General features: G+C 45.4%; 1 protein-coding gene across 2 annotated transcripts in view; it reads right to left on the bottom strand.

Annotated features, from left to right (window-relative positions):
* SETBP1 (SET binding protein 1) overlaps positions 1-18,865 on the bottom strand; it is a 364,306-nt gene extending 345,441 nt beyond the window's left edge. For both annotated transcript variants that reach the window (XM_063077190.1, XM_063077191.1), the window contains exon 1: positions 18,721-18,865. The gene's annotated coding sequence lies outside the window, so the exon portion shown is untranslated. The remainder of the gene's footprint in view (positions 1-18,720) is intronic.
* Between the last annotated feature and the right edge of the window lie 4,100 nt (positions 18,866-22,965).

The following is a 22,965-nucleotide window of genomic DNA, read 5'->3' as shown; positions in this document are numbered from 1 at the left end:
GGGATCAGCACAGTTTTGAGCTGACGGCCAGTGAGGAAGCCGGCCAGGAAGGCCTCCCAGGTTTCAGCACGGACCCTGCTCCCCAGAGAAGCCCAGGAGCACACTTGGCTCCTGGAAACCACTCAGTCCTGCAGAAAGACACATTTACAACTGCTTCCACTGAAGAGAAAATCCAATGAATACAGCTTTTCTGGGAGAGAAGAGATTGCCCTAGTGAGAGTGTGAGTATTTCCACTGAAGCTGTGGAACAGACACTGAACCTGTGACTCATGCCACAAAAGGGACAAAGTCCCAACTTGGGAGGGGGGTAAAGCAGTTGGACCAGATGACACTTGATGTTTCTTTTACTTAGATTCTTTGTCTCATCTTGACTGCTCTGCCTACCTGCCCACAAACTTTCTAGTCTTTAAAAAGTCAAATTCAAGTCAGTATTCATTGAGACCTTACCTCTCTTACTAGTGTCAGGTCCTATGCTAGCTGTTGTAGACATCAAGATGTCTTAGAACATGTCCCTGCTTGACAAGCAGGAAGGGTCCTGTAGGTCTTTCCCAGTCTGAAACTCAGATCCACACAAACTGTGAGCATGTTTTCTTATGGCAGTAATGTTCAGGGTTTATTTCCTTTGAAAGGAATCTCCAACATTATGTTTTAATTCTCTAGTACCTACCTATAAAGTTATATTTGGGTAAGGGCCAATGGTGAAGCATAGTCTCCATAAGAAGTTTCTAAACTAAAGCTATTTGGATCTTTGAAGCAGAGTAGGGCAATGTATGTTGCAGATTCTGTGATGAAATAAAAGAAGGTAAAACCTAAATTTAGATGAATTAATGGGGGTATGAAGTGGATGTAGTATTAATATGAAAAAAGCATCTTCCATTTAAAAAATGATTCACCTCACAGTTCTTGTATTTAACTATATGGATCAGTAACTAGATGTAGAAAACAAAGTTCCAAAACTTAAAACTCAAGTAGTAGGAGATCCACAAAAGAATTAAAATTCAATTCAACAATTTTTTTCAGTTCTCAAGTCAAGATCCTAAGAAACAATGAAAATATAATGTCTTTCATCACAGAGGCAACACTCTTACAGAGAGATTTAAAACATAACTCTAAAACAAAGCAGAATTTTATATGTACTATAATAAGAGATAGAAGCAAAAGGAGGAGAATGTTTTTTCTCCACTTGGGCAAAGTGTAGACAGATAGGAAACTACACAGCAAGGCGTAAAGGAGAGCAACTGGATGTGGCTTTGATCTTGAGGGTTTCCATTGGTAGAGTAGGAAGAAGACAGAGAGGATTGGCAGGAGCCTGCAGGTTACCTTCAGAGAAGAGAAAGCTGATGTTTGGCTAGGGGGTGTGGTACAAAATGGGCACGGTGAGAGGTATGGATGGAAATAGAAGGTTACAGCCAGATCAATGGACATCCTTGAATATCACCCTAATGAGTTTGAATTTTATCTTACAGGTAAGGGAAAGCCATTTAAGGGATGCCACTAGAAAGGCACACCATCAAAACTATGCTTTAGAAAGGTAATTCTGGCATGTGGTGTAAGGGTTGGATTAAGCAAATCTGATATTAGAGGCTGTGGCCATAAGAAAGCTCAGCTGAAATTTGATTCTCATTGCTTGAGGACCTGAACCAAATACTATAGATAAAACAGTAATGCAATTTCAAATAGTCCTAATCACTAGGAACACATCCATTCCAGACTTTCTATACTGGTCTCACCATAATAGTCCAGTACCAGGCCTCATTAGACACCACCTTGCTTTGTCTACTCAAGCCAAACCAGTCTCCCCAGCAGCATGAGATGTACAGAGTCCTTTCTGCAATGGTATGTTTATAGAATTTCTTCCTATATCCCCTTCCACTGATCCGTGCAATGTCTGGCATACAACTGGTTCTCTCCAGATGTTTGTTGCATGAAGAAGTGAATGAATAAACGAACAAACAGATCCCAAGCCTTGCCCAAGTCTTTACTTCTCCATGGCAACATTCTATAAACTTTGGACCACTACTCTCACTCCCTAGCCTGACTTACATTGCATCCAGCTATAGTATAGTTTGCCACTAAATACCAGTCTTGCATTTTCTTCTTTTCTTATTTCAAGTACATAAACCTTATTTTTCTAACTCAATTGCAATTCAGTCTCAGGCCGAGACCAAGTGAGGTTGTATAACACTTCCATTCGCTTCAGCACCTAGTGCAGGGTTGGGCGCTGGGAAGATTTCAAGAAGTTTCTTCTGAATGAAAATGAATTCGGACAGCTATTCAGAGTCTTATGGCTCAAACTACTCCAACTGCAGCTCCACCCACCCAGGCAGGCCCTGCCAAATTCACTGCCTGTCCTGAAGATTATAATCCAGCCCCTTGTGTCCACATGTGCCCCTCACTTTAGAAAAATAAAATAAAAAAGCTTTCAAAAGCAAAGAGCAAAGAAACCTAACCTGTCTGTTTACTTCGCCAGCACACAAAGCTGTTGCTCTCCTTTAGCCTTCTCCCCAGCACATACCTGCCACCCCCAACTCACAGTTCACTTTTCTGCTGAGTCTGGGAGACAACTGCGAGTCCTCCCGTGATGCACCCCTGCCAACACGCGTGTGAGCACACGCACGCACTCCTGGAGTTGGGGACGCCAAGGCAAGGTGAAAACGTTTTGCCTTGTCACATTCCAGCAGTCAGAGACTCCTCCTGAGGGGGCGGGCACACAATGAACACTCTGTACTTGGCTCAGGCCTCCAGTCCAACAAACGTTAACCCTTCCTTGGCTGCCTGCGGGACTTCGGCAGGGATGGGGTGCAGCGAGGGAGGGCGGGTTGGAATGTTAAAACTTGCTTAGGAAATAACTGCCTACCAGGAGCCAAGGAAATAGAGGGGCAAAGAAGGGGACACCAATGTGCTTGGAAAGAACACTGAGACGGAAGTGCAGAAGCTTGGTCTCTACTGGACATCCACAGGCAGTGAGATGCTGGTCAAGCCACTCTGAGTACCTTATCCTATACTTACCTCAGCGATTAATAGGGCAGGACCAATGTCTCTTCTATACTCAACACTTCATATTTTGCCCTGCACAATCACAGACCTATGGGGACACTCCAAAGTGAATAGTGTGAACCTACAGAATTATTTGTCTGAATGGACAAGGGAACCCTGCTTGGCTCATATCCACATCTATGCCTCATATCCAATGAGTCCCAAAGAGTACATCCTCCCTCCTCTCCAAATCTGCAAGATGGAAGAATTTTTCCTAGTCTAAAATATATTCACCTGCTGCCTGGGGAACTCTCACTTACCCTACAGCCTGGTGGAAATGCAAATTCTTGAGCCCCACTTGCTGAACCAGGGCTCCAGGGTGGGGCCCAGCATGCTGGCTTTTATAGATGGTTCTGATGAGCTAGAGTCTGAGAATCAGTACTTTAGACTTTGCCTGTTCTGTGAGTTTACCCTATCATGTGCCTAGACCATAGGCACTATTATTCTGCATTTAAAGGTACTTCTCCCTTATAGTAGTGCTGAGTATCTTGAGAACGAGCATTAGTCGCATTTTACTTATCCATGCAATCCCTATGCCCAGCACAGTGCCCAACACATAGTGGACACTCAAGAACTGTTGGCTGGCTGCATTAATAAATGAACAAGCCAACCCAAGCTGGGCTTCCCAGCTTCATTCATTCCCCTTCTGCTCTGCTCTCAGGGTACCATGTGCATGCAGGCCATTGTCACCCTGACTGTTGCTTTCTAAAGCACAATATGGTAGAACTGACAGTCCTTAGCATATCCAACAAGAGTCAAAAGATGTGAATTCTGCCACTTAGGAACCCTCATAAGGCTTCTTTCAGCCTCAGTGTCTCACCAATGAAATGGAAAAAAAAAAAAAAATGTCTTCCTGGCCTATCTCATTAGGTTATGGTTTTTATCTTTTTATTTTTTTATTTTAATGTTAGTTTTTGGTAGTAGAACTCTATGCTCCCTATTAAAAATAAACAAACAACCATATGCACCTCATTGGTCTTAAAGGCAAACAGGAAGAGTCCTCTGCCCCATTCCCATCCTTCTCCAAACTCCATCACTGCTCTTCACCCTTAGTCCTCCAGGGGCTCCCATAAGCCCAGGTACCTCTTCTGTCTTCACACATAAAAGACACTGGGCTGACTATATAATTCTCAGGTCAGAACTTTTTACTCAAAACTCTAGAATATCTTCTAGCATTTCAAGCAACAGAAGAGAACATGGAAGCTGGCCTGGTTTTGTTTCCCTTGCAGGCAACTTGCTGTATGCCTTTACAACTGAAGATTCTCTTTTTCGTTGTGTTAGAATGTTATTAATGGTAGAATGAGTATAGGGTGGATCTCCCTCCCTTTAATTTTCCTGGAACATGAAAAGCCTCTTAAGTCTATAGACGCAGATTTTTTCTACTTCAGGCATGTTCCCTTCAATTTTTTTTTTTTTTTTTTTTTTTTTTTTTTTTTTTTAGTTATTTCTTCCATTAAATGGTTCTGCCTTCTTTCTAAGTTTTTCCTATGAATCTTAGTTTGGAACTCTGTGTTCTCCATTTCTATAACTTTCTCTCTCACTGTCTTTCTTTCTTTCTTTTGTATTGTGGGAGAGCACACCCTAACCTGTGCTCCACAATACCAACTTCATTCCATTTGCCATGCCCCCTTCACCTTTATTATCTTCACTGTGGATTTTTAATTCTATAATTGCACATTTTGTACCCCTGCAATCTTTCTTTACTTCGCCCGTCCTCATTTCAGCTGATGTCTTTTCATCTCAGCACATTTCCTCCTTGTCACTTTATGCTCCTGTCCCACTGAGTCATACTGCTTATTGGAGACATCAGACAGATTTCTAAAGTCCTTATTTTGTTGTTGTAGTATCCAATTTTCATGAAATTGTTCCTTTTACCTTGTTTTAAGTGTTTTTCACCATCAGCTCTCCTGTTGGATTCTGTCTCTTTATTCATGCTCTGAGAAGCAGAGTCATACAGAGAAAGTATTGGACTGCTTTGGATTCTACCTTCTATCCATCATAAAGTCAGTCAAATCCTCCTTTTGGAGCAACTGCTGTTACCAGGGGTCACGTCAGTTCCTAGTGAACAGTGACAGTGGTGTTCTGAAGCCAGCCCCTATGGGCTCATGTATCTCTTCCCAACTCCACAATCATCAGTGACATCAAGTTGGTAGCTTGAACATCAGCCATGGTGGGAGTGTTCACACCACAGGAATCCGCACACTTTACAAATCAAGGCTTAAAAATATATGGAGAACAGGTGTTAAGCATTTACTAGAACACCACTAACAGCAGACATCATCTACGATTGTTTGGCTGGACTAAGAGGGGATTCCTCTCCTGAAATTATTGAAGCTTTGCACAGCTAAAATCCACAATATGTACTGATAGGACAAAGACTCTATGCTTACCTCAGAACTCTACCTGAAGAAGTAAAGATCTCCATCAAGAATTCAATAAGCCACTTCCACTCCTCTCAAACCTTCCCCTCCAGTCTTGCCCATTTGCTTTCTGAGAGCTCTAGTCTTCAAGAATATGTACGCTGATGTTAGGGAGGAACAGTCTTTAGCTGTTTTTATTAAAACTGTCCATGGAGGAGACATGATGACTGCCTATCTTGTCTGGTTAACAGAAATCTTGAATTTCTGATCTTAGGGGGCAAATGGTGGGATAGGGTGGAGTGTGGTTACAGATAGGGTAGCAACTGTGTTTTCAGCCTAGGATCATTGGCCTATATTTATAAGAATCTCTTGTCAGATTCTGGCAAGAGACTGACTGACTTTGGCTTTGCGGGTGGTTGATTATCCATCCTTCTTTAGGTCTACTAAGGCATTTAGATGGAGAGTTGCAAGGGGCTTGTCATGTGTCTTTGCCTGTGCGCACGTGGGATCCTCCTCCTGCCCCCTTGAGTTAACGCTTCTTCATTTCTCAGGCTGAGATCTAATTTCTTTTCCCAAGTTTCACAAACCAGATCAGAACTCCCTGTTTTGTGCTTTTGTAGCAAAGAACTTCTTTTTTCCTTGCACTTATTACCTAAATACTTGTGCCACTCTTCGTTTTAACTCTGCCTCCCTCAGCAGATGATAAGCCCTTGAGGGTAAGTCCTGTGTTTACTTGGCTCACCAAGGTAATCCCCAGAGCCTGGCACAGTTCCCAATATGTGCAGAGAGAGACACTCCAAATTATTCATTCAGTGAATGTTGAATGAGAGGCTAGCCAGACACCAGTGGACTCAGGTGCCTATGTCTCTGAGTGATGTTTTTTGAATTCCTTCCTGCTGCAGAAACAACTAGAATAAATGCTCCATAAACAGTGGTAGATTTAACAAGTGACCCAACCAACTCTTACCCAGCTCTCACCAGCAAGGGCAAAAGCAGCTCCACACCACAGTTCTCTGATACTACAAATACGTCAACCGACTACACCAAAGGACAAAGTTCCTACTCATGGGCTTTTTTATACTACATGCCTGTGTGGTACGTTTGTGATCACATTTCACCTCCTCTAAGCTGCATTTCCTAATTACTTCACCTACCACATTCTCCAGCAGCATCTCATTGGCTGCTTGGCTGCAGATCCCCCAAGCCACACTGATGAACGTTTGTGTATATGACTCCCTGCTGGTTCCTCTTGCTGTCCTGCCCTTTCTACCTTCTCCACTTGGTTAACTAAGTTATCTTTCTGGAATTGGGTCAAGTCCCACCTCCTCCATAGAGAGTAGCTGGACCCTCTTTTTCTACCCCTTCCCCTTGCACACACATGTGTACACACACACACACACACACACACACACACACACACACACACACACACACACACACACACACACACAAACAGTCTTGTCCTTCCCTGGGCATTCTGTTCTCAAAGCATTTGGTAAACTGTGTTTCAATACCTCCTTTGTTTGTCTATTCTCCTATCAGACCACGAGCTCCTTGAAGGAAGGGGCCATGTTTTGAATGGGTCTCTACACAGTTCAGAGCATAGTGGACACAGAGAGTGTAGCTGTCCAACAGTAAGTGTTCAAGCCAAGTTTCTCATTGAAAAGAACGGAAGCAACACTGGCTTGATGTTATAGCATTAAGTTACTTAGCCTCTCCTTCCCACTTAGGAATTGTGTTCTTGGAAAACATTTTTAATCTGTTCAAGTCTCACTTGGAAATGGGGCAATCCTACCTCAAAGGTTGTTTTGAGAAGTAATAGAAGATTAAACGAGATAATAATCATGAGAGAATATACTAGGATCACCTTAGTAAGTGTCCAAATGTTTTGTTAAATTTGATTAACTCCCATAGTCTCTATCATCCAAGCTAGCATGTGGCTAAGTGGCTCCTTCTCTGAGAGATCCCAAGTAAAGCCCTGAGAAATGAGTGATGCAGACAAGCCTCCTCCACCTCCCGACACACTGGGAAGCACATATGTTTAGAATAACCTGCACTTGCTCACTTGAGTGGTGTTTGAGTACTGCTTTCTTCTTGTCCCCAGCTTGACTCATGGAGGAAATAATACTGAGTTCAGTCAGGAACTCTGGATTAAATTCTCTGCTCTGCCATTTGGAGCGGGGTGACCTTAGGCAAGTTCCTTTTCTTCCCCCCCCGAGTTTTCCCATCTTCATTTGTAGAATGAGGAAGTGGCATGTGGTGAGCTCTGTGGCCCCTTCCAGCTCTGATAGTCCCAGCAACTGAGATTTTGTCTCCTCAACTTGAAAACAAGAGCCCTGCAAAGGCAGGGCTGGTGCCTTCCCCCTCTTTATCAGATCCTGCTGATTCTGCATCTCTGACCTGCGGGGCTGGCTAAGCCTAACACAAAACTAAGCATATGACATCAGTCTCTGTACTTGAGCATCTCCCCAATGGGAAGAGAAGCAGAATCAAAGCACTGAGGCCTGAGGCTTGGCACATTACCCATTAACCAACAGTTCCAGCTCTAGCTGCAAAAATAGTGCCTCCTCTGGGAACCAATAATACAACACAACAACCTAAGCCTTGGGTCTCGGCTCCCCAGGGAAAGATCTCTACAGTACTGGCTGGGCCAATCTTCAAGTTTGCAGGTCAGGCTCTGGCTTTGGCACATTGCTTGCTTCCCATGTTCCTCCATGCGGTCAAGGCAAGTGCACTCTTGTAGTGAAAGAGGAGGTAAACATCACCAGTAGCCTGTGCTGAGCAGTTTATAGTTATCATCTACTTAATCATAGTATTTCCTGTCCAACTAGGGTAAAGAGATCCACATGGCAAAGAAAAAAATCCAAACTTTTAACATGAATCTGCTATGCTTTAAGTTTATTATCTGATTTAAGTTCACCATCTGATTTAACCCGTATAGCATCAGATTTAACCCAGATTTATCACCTGATTTTACCCAGAGATGTGCCCATTTTACAGATAAGAGAATGTATGTGAGGGATTTATTGAAATCACAAAGATGGTTGTGTCTGACTCTACCTTGGATTGACTGGCCTCCCAAAACTTAATCCCACTATAACTGTTGAGGGTGGAAAATCCTATTAAGGCAACTGAAAGCTGGGGCCTTGAAGAGGTGATTAATTTGTGAGGACTGTACCCTCATGAGTGCACTGATACATTCTTGGAATAATGGGAGCGGTTCCAGCGGCTTTAAAAGGAGGGTGAAGGAAGAGGTTGTTCTTTCTGCTCTGCCATTCTGCCATGTGAGACCCCTGTATCACTATCACCACCAACAAGGCCCTCACCAGGTGTGTTCCCTGGACTTTGGACCTCCCAGCCTCCAAAACTAAAAGCAATAAATTTCATTTTCCTATAAATTCCCCAGTTCCAGGTATTTTGTTATAAGCAATAGAAAGGGACTAATACAGACTCCAAATGTTACTTGAACCATAATGCCTCCAGTTTTCAAAGACCCAGCATCAGTGATAACTTAAACTCTTGTCCACCACCATGTTATTTGTAAACTGGAGATGAAAATGATAGACTTACTTCAATGCAATAGGGACAAATGGAATGATCAAAGAGATAAGAAGTGTTTCTTTCAAGGCCTTCTGACTTTGACTCCAGTACCTGTTCAGTCTTAATTCGAATTCCTCAACTTCTCAACCATCTGACTCAGCAAGTGCTTTGTTCATTGTCATTTGAACATGAAGTATAATCTGACACTTACATGTTTATGTTTCTGCTGCAAAGATGATGCTAGGCATACCAGAGAGCTAAACAAATATTAGCTCTGCTTTTCTTCCTTTATGTCATTTCTCCTCTATCTTGAACTGTCATTTTAACATTGCATTGTTACTGAAACTTGTATATGTCTTTCTCCAATTATACATTAAACTCCTGTAGATAAGTACCAATATCATACAGATTTTATGCTCTTTAGAGTGGCCTATCCCCATTCCAAGTGCTTATATGTAGTTTTATTTTTTGTTCGGAAGATACCTCTTTGGAATCCCAGACCAAAGAGTTTTGGCGGGACAGGACCTAGCAGTGGGCAGGACAGCCAGATGCCAGGGTTCTTTCTTGTGTGACATGTGTGGAAGTCCCTGGCTGGAACACCCTCTGCTGCACTTGGAAAGCTGCAGACATGGCTCTCCATCTCAGCTCAGGGGACTCCATCCCATCTGTCTTGCTGCCGAACACCCTGCAGAACTCTGTGTTGAACTGTTCTCCTTTCTCCCTCTACATTCCCAAGTGGACAATCCTCCCTCCTACTCTGTAGCTACTCAGGATAATACCACTATTCAGAACTCAGCTCAAGTCCCACCTATTCCTTGAAGCTTTCTCTGATCTGTTGAACCCCTCCAGAAGCCAGCCCCCTGAGCTCCCACTACAGTTCAGCACTCAACCCTAGATGTCTGTCCACTGCTACTCCTTCACTGGTTTTCATGAGTTCTTACAGCATCTTCCCCCAGATTGAGGGCAGAGACTTTGTCCTTTCCATCTCCTGGGGTCCTTACAGCACCCATCAGAACCTGGTCACAATCATGTTTAATATCAATGAGCAAATCGATTTTGCTGAATCAGAGAGTTGAAAAGTTGTTGAGTTCAAATGAAGACCTTGGATAGGTAGACAAAGTCCAACTTAGGGGCCCCTGGTTTTTTCTTTCCCACTGAGGACAGAAGACCTCAGACCAGGATAGCCTACCCCTCACCATCAGCCACTGGAACTTTTTCAGGGCTCTCCTGTTCCTGCCAGAAATAGTACATGTTGGCAATTAGCATTTGTTTCCTTGAAGCAATTCCAAATTCCCACCTGAATTTGCCCCATCTCTGCCCCTATGCCAAAACTATTCTACCCATCAGTAATGTCCCCTTGTTTTATTTCTTCCATCAAACCCCAAACACATCCTCTTTAAAGCCTTCCCCGACTACACTTCAGCCCTGATCACACATACAACAAAATTCCACTTTGGATCATGTTACTACTTTGGCTGTAGACTGATGCTTTCCATTTGAGTTAAGCACATCTCTCCAGATATACTGTCCACTCCCCAAGGGCAAAAGCCACATCTCATAGCAGACCTTTCCTGCCTGAGAGTACCAGACACAATGGCTCACACAAGCTGCAATGTTGAGACTTTAATAAATATTTTTGGATCAAAAAACTGAATGTAATAGAGCTCTAGAGTACAAAGTAATGAGCAGAAAGAAAGCCCACAGAGCTTTCACATCAAATCATCCTTTTTAGCCACCACTATTAATTGATACTTTTAAAAAAAATCAAAGATCTCATGGCCCAAATAACAATAGGGCACAGATACAGCCAGCAACAACTGCACAGGACTTGCCACCCAGGTTTCATCATTCTGCCGCAAGTGCATCAGTGCCTCCACTGTTTCCAATGAGCATTCTCAGGCTACTGTGTTGAATTTACCCAATTTAGCCTTTCCAGTCTCCATGTCTCTCCAAGCCCTGAATTCAAACTCCAAGCCGTTTCCTTCCACTGACAGAACTGAACAATTTTCAGGTAGAGGAATAATGAAGAAATTGCTTTTTCCCCAACTTGACTAACAATATTGCTTGTTTTTTTTCGGTTTTTGTTTTTTGTTTTTTCCTTTTTTTATCCCAAATCCTTCACTAGATCCCAGGGCAAAAGTAACTGCAGCATCTTAGAAGCTTGCAGAGGATTCCTCTTCCTAAATACCCACCAGTGTGCTCCTAGATGATTCAGAAATCCCACGGAACTTTCACAGTGCCTTAGGTCAAAGCCCAATTTTCCCGATCTCTCACCAATTCAAATCACAGAGGACGGCTCTGGCTTTGGACAAACTGTGGGTCACTCCCTCTGATCTCAAAGTGCACACAAAGCAACCTACTAGCATTACTAGACACAAGCTTCCATTTGGCAAGACAGACCGGGTGCTGTGGGGGTGGAAAGGGCACCCCAGGAGCATAGGCACAGCCCCAGCTTTCGTGCACTTTAGAACTCACATGGGGAAATGACATTCAGCTACCTAGATCCAAGAGTGAGTGAGACAACCATGGCAGAGATGGCAGATGGCTTTTGGGCAACAGGAAACTGTAGCAAAGACTAGACAGAAAACATATTCTGGACTTATTAGAAGTTGTCTTTGTCTGTACCATCTCCCTTATTTCAACTCAGTTATTTCACCAAGAAGCGTCGATCTTCAAAAGAGGTGTGGACAATTTAATCCTTTTCTTTCTTCCACATTACTCTTTGGGGTATTTCTTCACACCTAACTCACCAACTCCACCTCTCCCCATCCCTTTCCTCCAAACCTGAGTCTCCTTTTCTAATTAGAGAGTTTCTCCTAATTCTACTTACCTCAGAGCACCACCTTCCCCTTCAGTAACTCTTTCAATCACATCAAACACTTAGCAAAGTGCATTAACTTTCAGTGGGATTGGTTTGGATGGTTGTTGGGGTGCCAGTAAATGGGTTTGAGGAGCTCTGAGCTTTAAGAAAGCTTTAATATTCCTGGGACACCTCTAGGTATAGAATCACAGAATTTCAGAAGGGACCCTCCATATCAACCCAAACTCTTTTCACTTGATGATGGGTCAAGCTACAGAGGAGAGAGGCAATGCGACTTGTCCCACAACACACGCTAGCAGGTGGTCAGCGCAGCCTGCAGCTGGCCTCTCTAGCCTCTCTCTGGAACTTCCCCTCTGCATGCTTTTCTCTGCTCAGCCTTCTCTCTTTTCCATTGTGTCCAGGCTCACTCAGTCACTGAAGAGCAGAGAAGCGCTTGGACTTAAGCAACAATGAAGATCACACGGTTAAGTGCCAACATGAGTGTGGTGCACAAAAATGCAATTGGAATTTTCAGAGAAAGTCAAGAGCAGTGTGTGTTTGTGTGGCCAAGAGACTCTAGTAGGTACTTAATAAACATTTGATAACTGAATGAATGAGTGAATCAATGACTGAAAGGACAGACATGTGGTAAAATAGCTTTAACGCTTAGGCTTTGAGGTAGAAACTGAGATTGGGCAATTGTCCCTGAAAGATAGCCAAAAATATAAAAAGCCATCAACATAAGTAGCTATTATTCATTCTGTCTAAAAGGTCCCCATTGTGTTGCTTCATGTTGCAGGGCTTTAGCACACCTTCAACATTTACTTTTAATATTCTATCTCTCCATAAATTTTGTGTTTCATCCATGCAGCAAAAAGTATTCATAAATAGGTACAGGGTTTTATGGGGCAAACTTGGCCCCTTCCTCAAGATCTCACAGCTTGGGAAACTGGGTACTAGGCAGGTGCTGTGGACTTGACATGCTCTGGGCACTGGGGATGAGGAGCTGAGGACTGGTTGGGAATGACTAGTAAGACTCTGGTGGAGGCTGGAGATGTCCTAAGAGGTAGACACTATGGCTGGAAAGGATGAGTCAGGGCACCTTCCAGACAGGAGGTTACCAAAAATGTTTATTAAGTACCTACTAGAGAAGGTGACACAGAGAGAGCTGAGGTATGGTGGTGGGCAGGTATGAAGAGTGCCCAGGGTCAGCCAGGGTCAGCAAGGAAACCAGTCTGATGGGAGCAGAGCCTTGAGTGTATTGTACAAAATGGGGTTCACTTGAGAACACTGCAAAGTGCCTGGTTCAGGCTGCTGGACAGGGCGAACCAGATATCTTGGGTAAAGGGTAGAGGAGGGACACAGAAGCATTAGGGACAAATGGACTATGAAGAACTCTCCTGATTCTAGAGAACTTACTGGATTTGCTAGGACAGAGGCAACCATGCTATCAGTTCTTTTCTTTAGAGAGTCTAGAAATTTTGTCCTGAATGTGTTTGCTCAACCACTGTAGTTCCCTGAGGGAGAATCTTCCCTTCGACTCCCATATCTGGGTGTTCCCACATCTTTTAGCTTTTCTTCTCCTGACTCTTAACTCAGACATCATTGCCTGAGCACCAGGACATCCTTGAGTCCAACCAATATCATCTGAGACTCTGGGTATCAGATATACATGGCAGAGTGGGCATCTAATAATTCAACTAATATAAATATAAATACATGTTTATTATAAGAACACAAGGAGCCCATGTGGGCATTTCTGGCCATTTGCAGGAGGAGTTATTCATCTCTGGGCTTCGGTGACAGTAATCCTAGGCACCAGTTTCCAGGAGGAAGCATAGCAATCCTCCTAGAGTTCAATTACAAAAATTAGCTGGTGTTATTTAATCCTCACAACCCCTGTGAAGTAGGCAGGGTAAGCATCTTTATCCCTATTTTACTGATTAGGTTACTGAGGCTCAAAGAGGTTAAATAACTTGCTGGGGGGTCATTGAGCTGGGAAGTGGCGGGGGGGGGGGGACAGGATCCAATGCAGATCTTGTCACTTCAGGTGTGAGGCTCTTCACTCTTTACCGCAGCCGTCTGGCCCCAGGTCGGCCACCAACTTGTGTCATTTTCAGGCAACTCAGTCTATCAATGCCTCATCTTCTGAATGCAGAGAAAAATGCTTATCCCACCTCCCTCCTCAGGAAAATAAGAGGAGGGGCCAGATGTGATATGAACATTTTTTTGAAAAGAACAAAGTGTCACGCATATGAAAGGGAGTATTTTTGGTGGGAAAAGATAAGCTGGATCAGGAAAACATTTTTCCAAGATGACAAAGTTCTGAAACTCTTATCTGCTTACCACTCATCCCCTATCCCTCCTCAGCCCTTAGAAAGGCAGAACCTCTGCCCACCTGAGGGTCAGCTCAGCTGGCTTTGTCTGTAATTGCTCTACATGGGTCTGCTGATCAGAATCCATCATCAGCTCCTGGGAGGAGGTAACCGCTTCCTCCCAAGGGATCCTGTGGACTTCAGTGCTGCTCACTTTCCTCATTTGACCCTGGCATTATTTCCTCTGAACATGATAGGAAGTCAACTGCTGGTTCCTAAGCCAAAGGTCATTAAAAAAAAAAAAGTGTTTCCTCAGCCTTAGAGGGTATCCTCTAACACGGTGAAAAACGAACTCTAAAATGAAAGCTTCTCTATGAAATGAACCTATGAAAGTTCTAGATGAGAACCATAAGGGACATTAACTTAGACTCAGTCATCGAAGGTCACTGTCCCCTAAAACTTTATATAGCTCCAACTTGGTCTGTCTAAGGAGGTATCAAAGTCTAGCAGAAGGCTAAGAGAAAACGGAAATGAAAACTTGGAGCCAAGCAAAAATGTAGGTTGGCATCATCCCAGTGTGTTCCTGAAACACGCTCTGTGGGCACCTTGGTGTTTTCTTTTTTGCACTTATCAAGTGTTTGACCCGCCAAAGTGTCTGCAACTGCATACAGAGTTTGTGAAACTCCAGAGCTGCCTTTAGAAATATGTCTAAAAGAAGCCCAAACCCATAGCAGTATTTATGACTGTAGCACTCCTTACCCAATCTTGTCCTAAAACACTTTGGGAAATCCATCAGGCTGCAGAATATGCCATGGGATAGAAACAGAATTGGATTGTTTTGCTCCCTTCTTCACAGGAACCCAAGGACCAAGCAAAATGAACTCTATGCAGCGTTCTTTCTTCAGCCCAGTGTTGCTAACCCTCCAAGACAAGAGCAGCTTCCTGTCCCCTAAACCCCATCCCCTGCTGGGACTCTCCCATACACCAGGTCCCTGAACAGACTGAATAACATCACCCCATTTTTAAGGCACTGCAACTCCTTACAGTGCTAATGTGCTAATAATAATTTTCCCCATTCTTCTGGCGGAGCAAAACTGAAGCAACTTGAAATGCCAGCAGCAAAAAGTATTTCCCACTCCTGAGCATCAGAGAAAACAGGGTTTCATTGGCTAGCTCTGCCTTCAATAGCTTTCTGGTTTCAATTAAAACTTCAAGTCTCCAAGGGAAAAACTGGCATTCTGGGAGGCCAAGGCCCAGCCAAGTTTCAGTGTCTCCACAGGAACCCAGAAAGTCTGTCCCATCCATCTAGCTATTTCTCACCTCTTCCTTTTGCATATTATATGGAAGCTTCAGAGCAGAGGTTGAAGTACGACTAAAAATAATGCCCCTGTTTTGAGAACTCTCCTCTCCTAGATGTACATTTTTGTGCCAGAAAAGTATTGATTCGGTCCCTAATGGAATTCAAAGTTAAGATAACAGCAGAAATGGAATAGGGAATCCAGGAGAAAGTGTCTACCTATTAATACCTTCTTCAGCAAAATCCTGCCCACTACCTCTCTCCACTGACATTTTCAACTAAATTCTACAAAGACCCCAAGCGCTGTCCACCCCTGACCCCATTTAGGTCAAGTGATTTACAAAGGGCTTGCTTGGTGTGTGCAATGCAGGTACATGACCAGAAGCGCCCATGGCACCAGGGGCTGTTCGTTTCACTCAGGGATAGCTCTAGGTTTCCCCTGTGTGAAGTCCACAAGTGGGCCTCCCAGCAGAGCCTTCCAATATAACATTCTGATGTTAACATACAAAAGATTGGATTACAACCCTTCACTTGCCTAGCTCATTCATGAACATATAAGGCAGTTGATATTTTCTCCCAAGCTAGAAGTGGCCCCCTTTCTAACCAACACTGCCGCCTCTCAGACACTCCTCCTTATGTTCACTACAAGCCATCCCCTCCCCCACCTCCAGTTTGTTTATTCCAGTGACACATGTATTTTCCCTGCTAAGAGAGGCAAGTCGGTTTCCCTCCTCTGGCTCCTGACTGCATTCGCTCACCACCTCCTCCCCCAGCTCAGCTCAGGTTACTATAGTGGCTAGCAGCTTCCACAGCCCAGCTCTAACACCAATTGGACTTCCCAAGACCAAGACTTTTTTTTTTTTTTTTTCTCCTTAATGGGGGAGGGGTGATCGTGTGCCAAGAAGCACTCTGAGTACCTGGTCTCCATATCTTCTGGGGCTACATTTCCTGCAGTTCGCAAATACTCTGTTCAACCATACTTGCTGTTTCTTCCCTTCTGATCTGTTCCGAACACTCTATCCTAACACCCTTTTCTGTTAACAGGCAATGAGATTAAGTGCAGGGTAAAAACACAGCACCTTCAACTTCGCTCTGAAATCTGGGAATCCCACGTCAGAGCAAAAGAGATCACGCCTCCCTCCGGGAGTTTAAGAATGGTGGAAGCCACAGAAACCAGGAGAAAGCGGAGGGAGTGACCTGAGATCGTAAACTGGCTACATCTTAAAGTGCTACAAACTTTCTCCTCCCTCAAACGCCCCTGGCCACTTGGCCCCGCCTTCCCATCCCAGCCAGACAACATCTAACTTGGGTAAGTGCAAAGGGAACTCTCCCCAGGACGTCCAGGTCTGGTCGCAGTGTTGCAGATGTGTCCTGCACAGAACAATACCCTTCCTCTCCAACGCCCTCTTCTCTACCCGACTCCCCCACACTCCGCACGCACACAAACACGCTTTGCAAATGAAGATGAGTTAGGCTGGTGCACAGGAGATTTACCTGTGTGGAGGAAAGGTGCGTAAAGGAAGGGGACCGAACTGAACTGCCCGATAGTTTTGGCCACAGCTATTTTATGAAAATAGTTTTTAGTACAAATCTATAGGGAAAGAAGAAAAACAGGATGAAGAGTGAAGGAATGAAAAGGAAAAGAAGAAAAAAGAATGTAAAAGTAAAACAAGTAATGTCAGTATTTCCTTTGAGACCATGGACTCAGACCAAACTTTAAGGGAAAGTGGGGGCGGGGGGGCGGGTAGGTGAGAAGGAAAAGTAGCTGCTGTAGAATTCCAGAATAAACTGCCTTTTTGAAGGAGAGTTTCTGCAGGGATAAGAGACATACAAATTGCCCTTTTAGCGTTAGACGTCAACCGTGAGATTATCAGGACAGTTTATTTGAAACGGAAACAAATCGGAAATCCTTCCCTCAACAGTCCTTTTAAACAGACACACACCCTGCGAATCCTGGACAGACACACATGAGGAATAAATGCATAATCGGAGGCAGTAAGAACTCCCTCTCCACATCCCCAGTACCTCTATTCTCATTTTCTATTTCCAATTGCACAACTTTCAATCTCCAATGAAAATATTTCCAGTTGGATCGGATTTCAGAATTGTAGTAAGCGCTGTGGGTCGGGGGGAGGAGGGGGTGCTGGTAGTGTGTAGGGGAGGGGGGCTGGAAGACAGAATTTCAGCGGTAACTTATTTATTTATTTATTTATTTATTTATTTATTTATTTATTTATTTATTTATTTAGAGCTAGCATGCTCTACCGATCAGAAATTGCTATTACCCAACAATGCTTCCATCACAGACAGATAACCAAAAACAGCATCACGTTATCACCATCTTGCTAAAAAGATCTACCCAATCCAGTTTACCTGACTTTGTCTCTGTGGAACTTCTCAGACAGTATTTTGGTCAAAGAGATAATGGTTTGAAAGACAAAAACAATAAATCGATACCGAAGGGCTTCCTTTCCGGAGTAATTTCCCACTGGAAACCACCAAACGGGAAAGCCTGCCGTTAATTCCCAAGCCCACGGCTCCTCGAGAAACGCACACAATGCGTGCTTTCAAAAAGGCATTCATCTGCTTTTAAGGGAATTCCTGTCTTTCCAGAGTCCCAAAACCGGAGAGCACAAGAAAGACACTCAAATCAATTGATTAAGATTTTTTTAAAGAAAGACTAACACACAGCCACAACACAAGCACACACCAACCTTCGCCGGCTGGACCACTTCTTGCCTGTTCTTCTTTCTATTAACGACACGTTAGATTCTGATACACCCCCCCCCCAAAAAAAAAAATCCAACTAGGTTACAATGTAGCTCTCTAGCTCCACTTAACCTGCAAGTTACAAAGAGAGAGAGAGAGAGAGAGAGGAAAAAAAAAAAAAAAAGGAAAAAGAAAAATATCCTGCCGCCTTCCCACCCCTTTCCCTACCCCCTCCCACTCCACCAACGCCAAACCCGCCAGCCCCGGCAGCAGGCGGCAGGACCGAGGGAGAGTGCGAACGGCGGGGGTGTGGGGGTGGGGGATCCGATCGGGGAAACTCAATAAGCTCTCAGCCCTCCAGCCCGGAGCTTCCACCATCGCCGCCACCAACGGGCCACTCCGATCGAGCCAGCACTGCTGCCCACCCGCGGGCCGGCGGGAATCGCGCCCATCCACGGCAGCCTCGCCGGGGACCGGCATCCCGCCCCCTCGGCCCCGTCTCCCCCTTCCCGCCCGGCGCAAAGTCAAAGCCCCAGCAGGGCGACGTGAACTTTTGCATGCAGGACACACACAACGCCCCCGGCCCCGGGCGTGCGGGGGCCCACGGCGCGGCGGGAGGCTGGGCGCCGGGGCTCCCGGGCCAAGGTCGCCGCGCGTGCTCACCCATGTCCCTGCGGCTCCGGCTCGGCTGGCCCCGGCGCTCGCTCAGATCCTGGCTCCAGTCGCTCGCCGGAGCCCCCCAAGGTGCTGCTGCGGCAACTCCATGGCGATGAGCATCTGTCAAACGGCGAGCTGCGGGCGGGCCGCCCTCGCTCGGGGGGCGCCAGGGCCCCCGGGCGCGCGGAGGCGGCGGCGAGCGGCGGGCGCCCCGGCCGGCCCCGCGCTTCCCGCCCGACGCGGCCGCCTCCGCCGCGCCACCGATTTATGGAGAGAGATATCAAGGGGGAAAATGGCGTCTCCGGAGCCCGAGGAGTCCTGGAGTAATCACATTCACACACACACGCCGCACGCACACACACTCGCACACAGGCGCGCGGCGAGCCCGGCTAATTTTAGCAGGAGCCAAAAAAATTATATATATATATATATATGTATATGTATATGTGTGTGTGTGTGTATATATATATATATACATATATATATCCCCGTTTCTCCTATCAATGCTATTTTTTTTTTTTTTCTTTTCTTCAAAGGATGGATTGGAGCGTTCAAAATGTGGCCGGGTTGGGGCTCGCGGGAGGCGGCGCGCGGAGGGCGAGGGCGCTTTTGCTGAGCTGTGCAGTTCGGTCCGCGGCGCCGGCAGCCCTGGCCGCCCGCTGGTCCGCCCGCGGTCGCTAGTGGTGCCGCCGCCGCCGCCGCCGCTGCCGCTCCATGGCCGCGCCCCCGCCGCGTCCCCTCGCCGCCCGCCCGCCCGCGTCCCCTGCGAGAGCTGGAGTGGGGTCGGGCCCGTGTGCCTGCCTCCCGCGCCCTCTCCCGAGTCCCGGAGTCCTAGTGAAAGGAAGGGGGAGGGCGCGGGCGGGGGAGGGGGGAGGATCGCAGCGGCAGCGCGGCCGAGCCCAGCGGGGACCGTCACCCCGCGATCTGCCTCGGAGGGGGCGCCGGCGCGCCCGCACTGCTCGCCCGGCGGGCCCGGAGCCGCTTCCCTGCCTAGCGCCGGGGGAGGCGCAGCCGGTAGCGCAAGCAGCGAGAGACCTCTCCCTCCACCGCCCTACCCCCTTGGGTGAATTTCGGTGAATTTCGGTCAGTTGGAGGGAGCGGGGTCTTGCCGGGTTGGGGGCGTCGGGGGGGAACAGTTCGTGAAGGCCGTTCGAGGGCCCTTCGCCGCTCCCCACGCCCCTCCCGCTCCCCAGCGCCCTCGAGGCCCAGTGGCTCCTGCGCGTCGGAGTCAGCCACGGAGACTGAGCGGCTGCCGCGGGGACCGCCGCGGGCTCGGCGCCGGCTCCCGGGCTCAACACTGCCACTGTCTGACACAACAGGAGCAGTGTTGGGGGGACTGCGCGCCGAGACGCGAGATATGATAGGCTCTCGGAACTGGGTGCGTTCTTTTTTTTAACCTGGTAATTACATTTTACTTTCAGGGATTTATCTTTCTGTTAAGCGACTTGTATGCAATCAGATGCTCATGCGCATTATCCACGAGCATTGTACACTTGATGAGGGGAAGGACAGAGAGATGGCAAATGTACATTGACATGCAGTTCTCCATTCAGGGAGGTGGGAATGAAGAAGGTGGCATGTCTTCATTTCTTACAAAATATGGTGGTATTGTTTATGTCTTTGGGCATTTGTATTTGGGCTGCAAAAGGGGGCCTTTATAGCGCCACTGAGGAACGGAACTCCTCAGGGACGTGACAACATTATAGACACATAAGGATTCAGGAAGATCTGCAAGTGGTTCGCTTAAAGACTTCAGAAGAGAGCTCAGTCAGAACTTGGATTGTGAAAGGACTACTGACTATGACGTTCAGTATGAGAGTTTTGGACCATGTGGACTGAGAAATGGTTTGGAGGTGAGTGGGGGAGGGGTGTCCCCCCACCGACCACACCAGCCATTGCCTGCCGGAGTTGACTGCTGGTTTGAGTTCTGTCACTGAACTTTTTCACTAGTGTCACTCTTCACAGGAGTGCTGCAATGAAATGAGGTGAAGAAGACTGGGTGGCTGGATCCCCTCAACTTCCGTCCTGGTCTGGTCCCTGGACGGGGTTCACCTCCAGCTGACACAAGTGCTCTCCCTGGCTGCTTCTTTCAGAGGAATGTTCTGTTTTGCCACAAACTTTTCCTCTGGTACTCATCAGGGCAAGACCTCCTTTGGAGCGATGTTTCAATAGTTCTCTCCTATGCTTTATAACAGAACATTGTTTTTAGTGAGAAATAATACTTAATTAGAAAAAAAAATCATCAGGACACGTGAGCTGATGTTAGAAGTAGAGGTCAAGGCACAAAATATAATGTCAAAACAGTCATTCTGTGTAATCAAACTACCTTTGCCCGTTTGCTTTCTGCACTCAGATTTCTGAAATCCTAGACACAGAGGACTAAGATAGCATGTGAGCCCTTTCCTACACTTTCCAAACAGAAAAATGAGTCCCAGAAATCAGAAGGATTTGTCCACAACCATATGGCTGGCTCCTATTATCAGAGCTAGAAACAAAGCTTGTTGCTCAAGTCCTTTCCCTTCTAAAACTTAGGTATATTTACAGGGTCTTCCTTCCTCTATCATGTTTCTTTGAAGAACAACTCCGAGAAGCATATTCTTTACTAAAAAATCACTATGATAGATAGTAGATAAATCCACAGAATTATAGGACAGTAAAAGTTCACCTAAAATATCACCTAGTTGAATTCCATCATCTTAAAGCTGAGGAATTAGGGAAAGAGATTCAATGGATTGCCCTAAGTCACTAAGTTAAGGAAAAGCCATAGACTGAGTTCATGTGCCTTTACTATCATCCAATATTCCTTCCTTACATGTAGCCCATCTTTTAATCCTGAAAGGTGAGAGGAGGGAAAGGAAAGGCATATAATGTATATTTATAATATATTATTTTACATATATTTTCAGTATATAATAATATAATATATTGTAAACATAATATAATTTTAAACACATAATAACACAGGATTTCTAAAAAACTAACCCCACCCCCCTGAACTATATGTCTCTTGGTAGAATGGGACTTGTATTCAAATCCTACCTGAATGTCACAGAAGTTCTTATCTTCTTTCCCTAGTAGGCCACTTTTTGATTGTCTGAGAATCAGACCCTGAAACATAGAGTCTGAAGCTGGTAGAGAAGCTAGCCATGGTATTTTAAGGTACCAAGGACCCAGGGCCATTGGGAAAACAAAAGGGCAATCTGAGCATTCAATGGGAATGCACACCACATGTATTGCTCAGTTCTACACAATCTCCAAAGTCACTATCATGCACTCATTCAGCAAATAATTATGTAGCCTGGACTATGCCAGATACTATGGCAGCAACTAGAGATACACACATGACCAAGACACAGTACCCCTCCTGACAGAATTCATAATCTAGTGGGAAAGACCAGCATGCAAATCTCTAACTACAACTAATGTATGAAAATATCAGAAAGGAGATGCTTATAAAGTGAATGGAGCACAGATGCAGAAGTGATGGGAGGAAGATGAGGTCAGAAATCACTCCCTCTTTAGAATTGCTGCACATTTATTGTTTGTGTGTATTTAACATACACATTTTCTTTTCCCCTTTGTGCACATGTATCTTTTTTTCTATAACCTGTTTTTCCAACCAAATATAAAAATGATGAGGACTGGGCTATGCCCTCCATGAACAATGTCAATAAATGTGGGTGAGAATAAATGTTCCTCTGATATCACCAGATAGCTGACTTGCTTCCAGCTGGGCTATTGATCTGTGGTCTGGGCATGTATGTTCCTAGCCTGTAAAAAGTCCATAACAATGACCCCCTTCCCCCAGGCCCTATACCAGCAATACTACAAGGATCTGTAGGATGATCATGCCCTATAGGACTTGAGGACTTGAACCATATATACAAGCTCAAGGTATGGTTCAGAGTACAAGAGCAGGTCATCTCATTTTCACATCTCTGAAGCTAAAGGTATAAAGAAATGAAGCAAATCCATACATTCTTCTTTTATGGGAAGTAGAGATCAAATGCTCAGAGCCAGTTACCTCCCCTTCCTGAGTTAAAATACAGTATTGATTCTCACCTTTTTTGAAAATGAGGTAGTATTATCTAATGTAGTGTTTCTCAACACATTATAAATCAGAATTACCTGCGGGAATTACTGATACTTGGGATCCATCTTGATTTATTGGTCTTAGGTAGACCCAGCATTGGTACTTTTAATCAATGTCCCAAGTGCTTCTGGTATGCAACCAGCATTGAGAATCACTTA

This window comes from Cynocephalus volans, chromosome 13 (genome assembly GCF_027409185.1).
Source record: "Cynocephalus volans isolate mCynVol1 chromosome 13, mCynVol1.pri, whole genome shotgun sequence".
NCBI classification, from domain to species: Eukaryota; Metazoa; Chordata; class Mammalia; order Dermoptera; family Cynocephalidae; genus Cynocephalus; species Cynocephalus volans.
The sequence above is the reverse complement of the archived record's forward strand: the minus strand, read 5'-3'. Positions and strand labels throughout refer to the sequence as shown.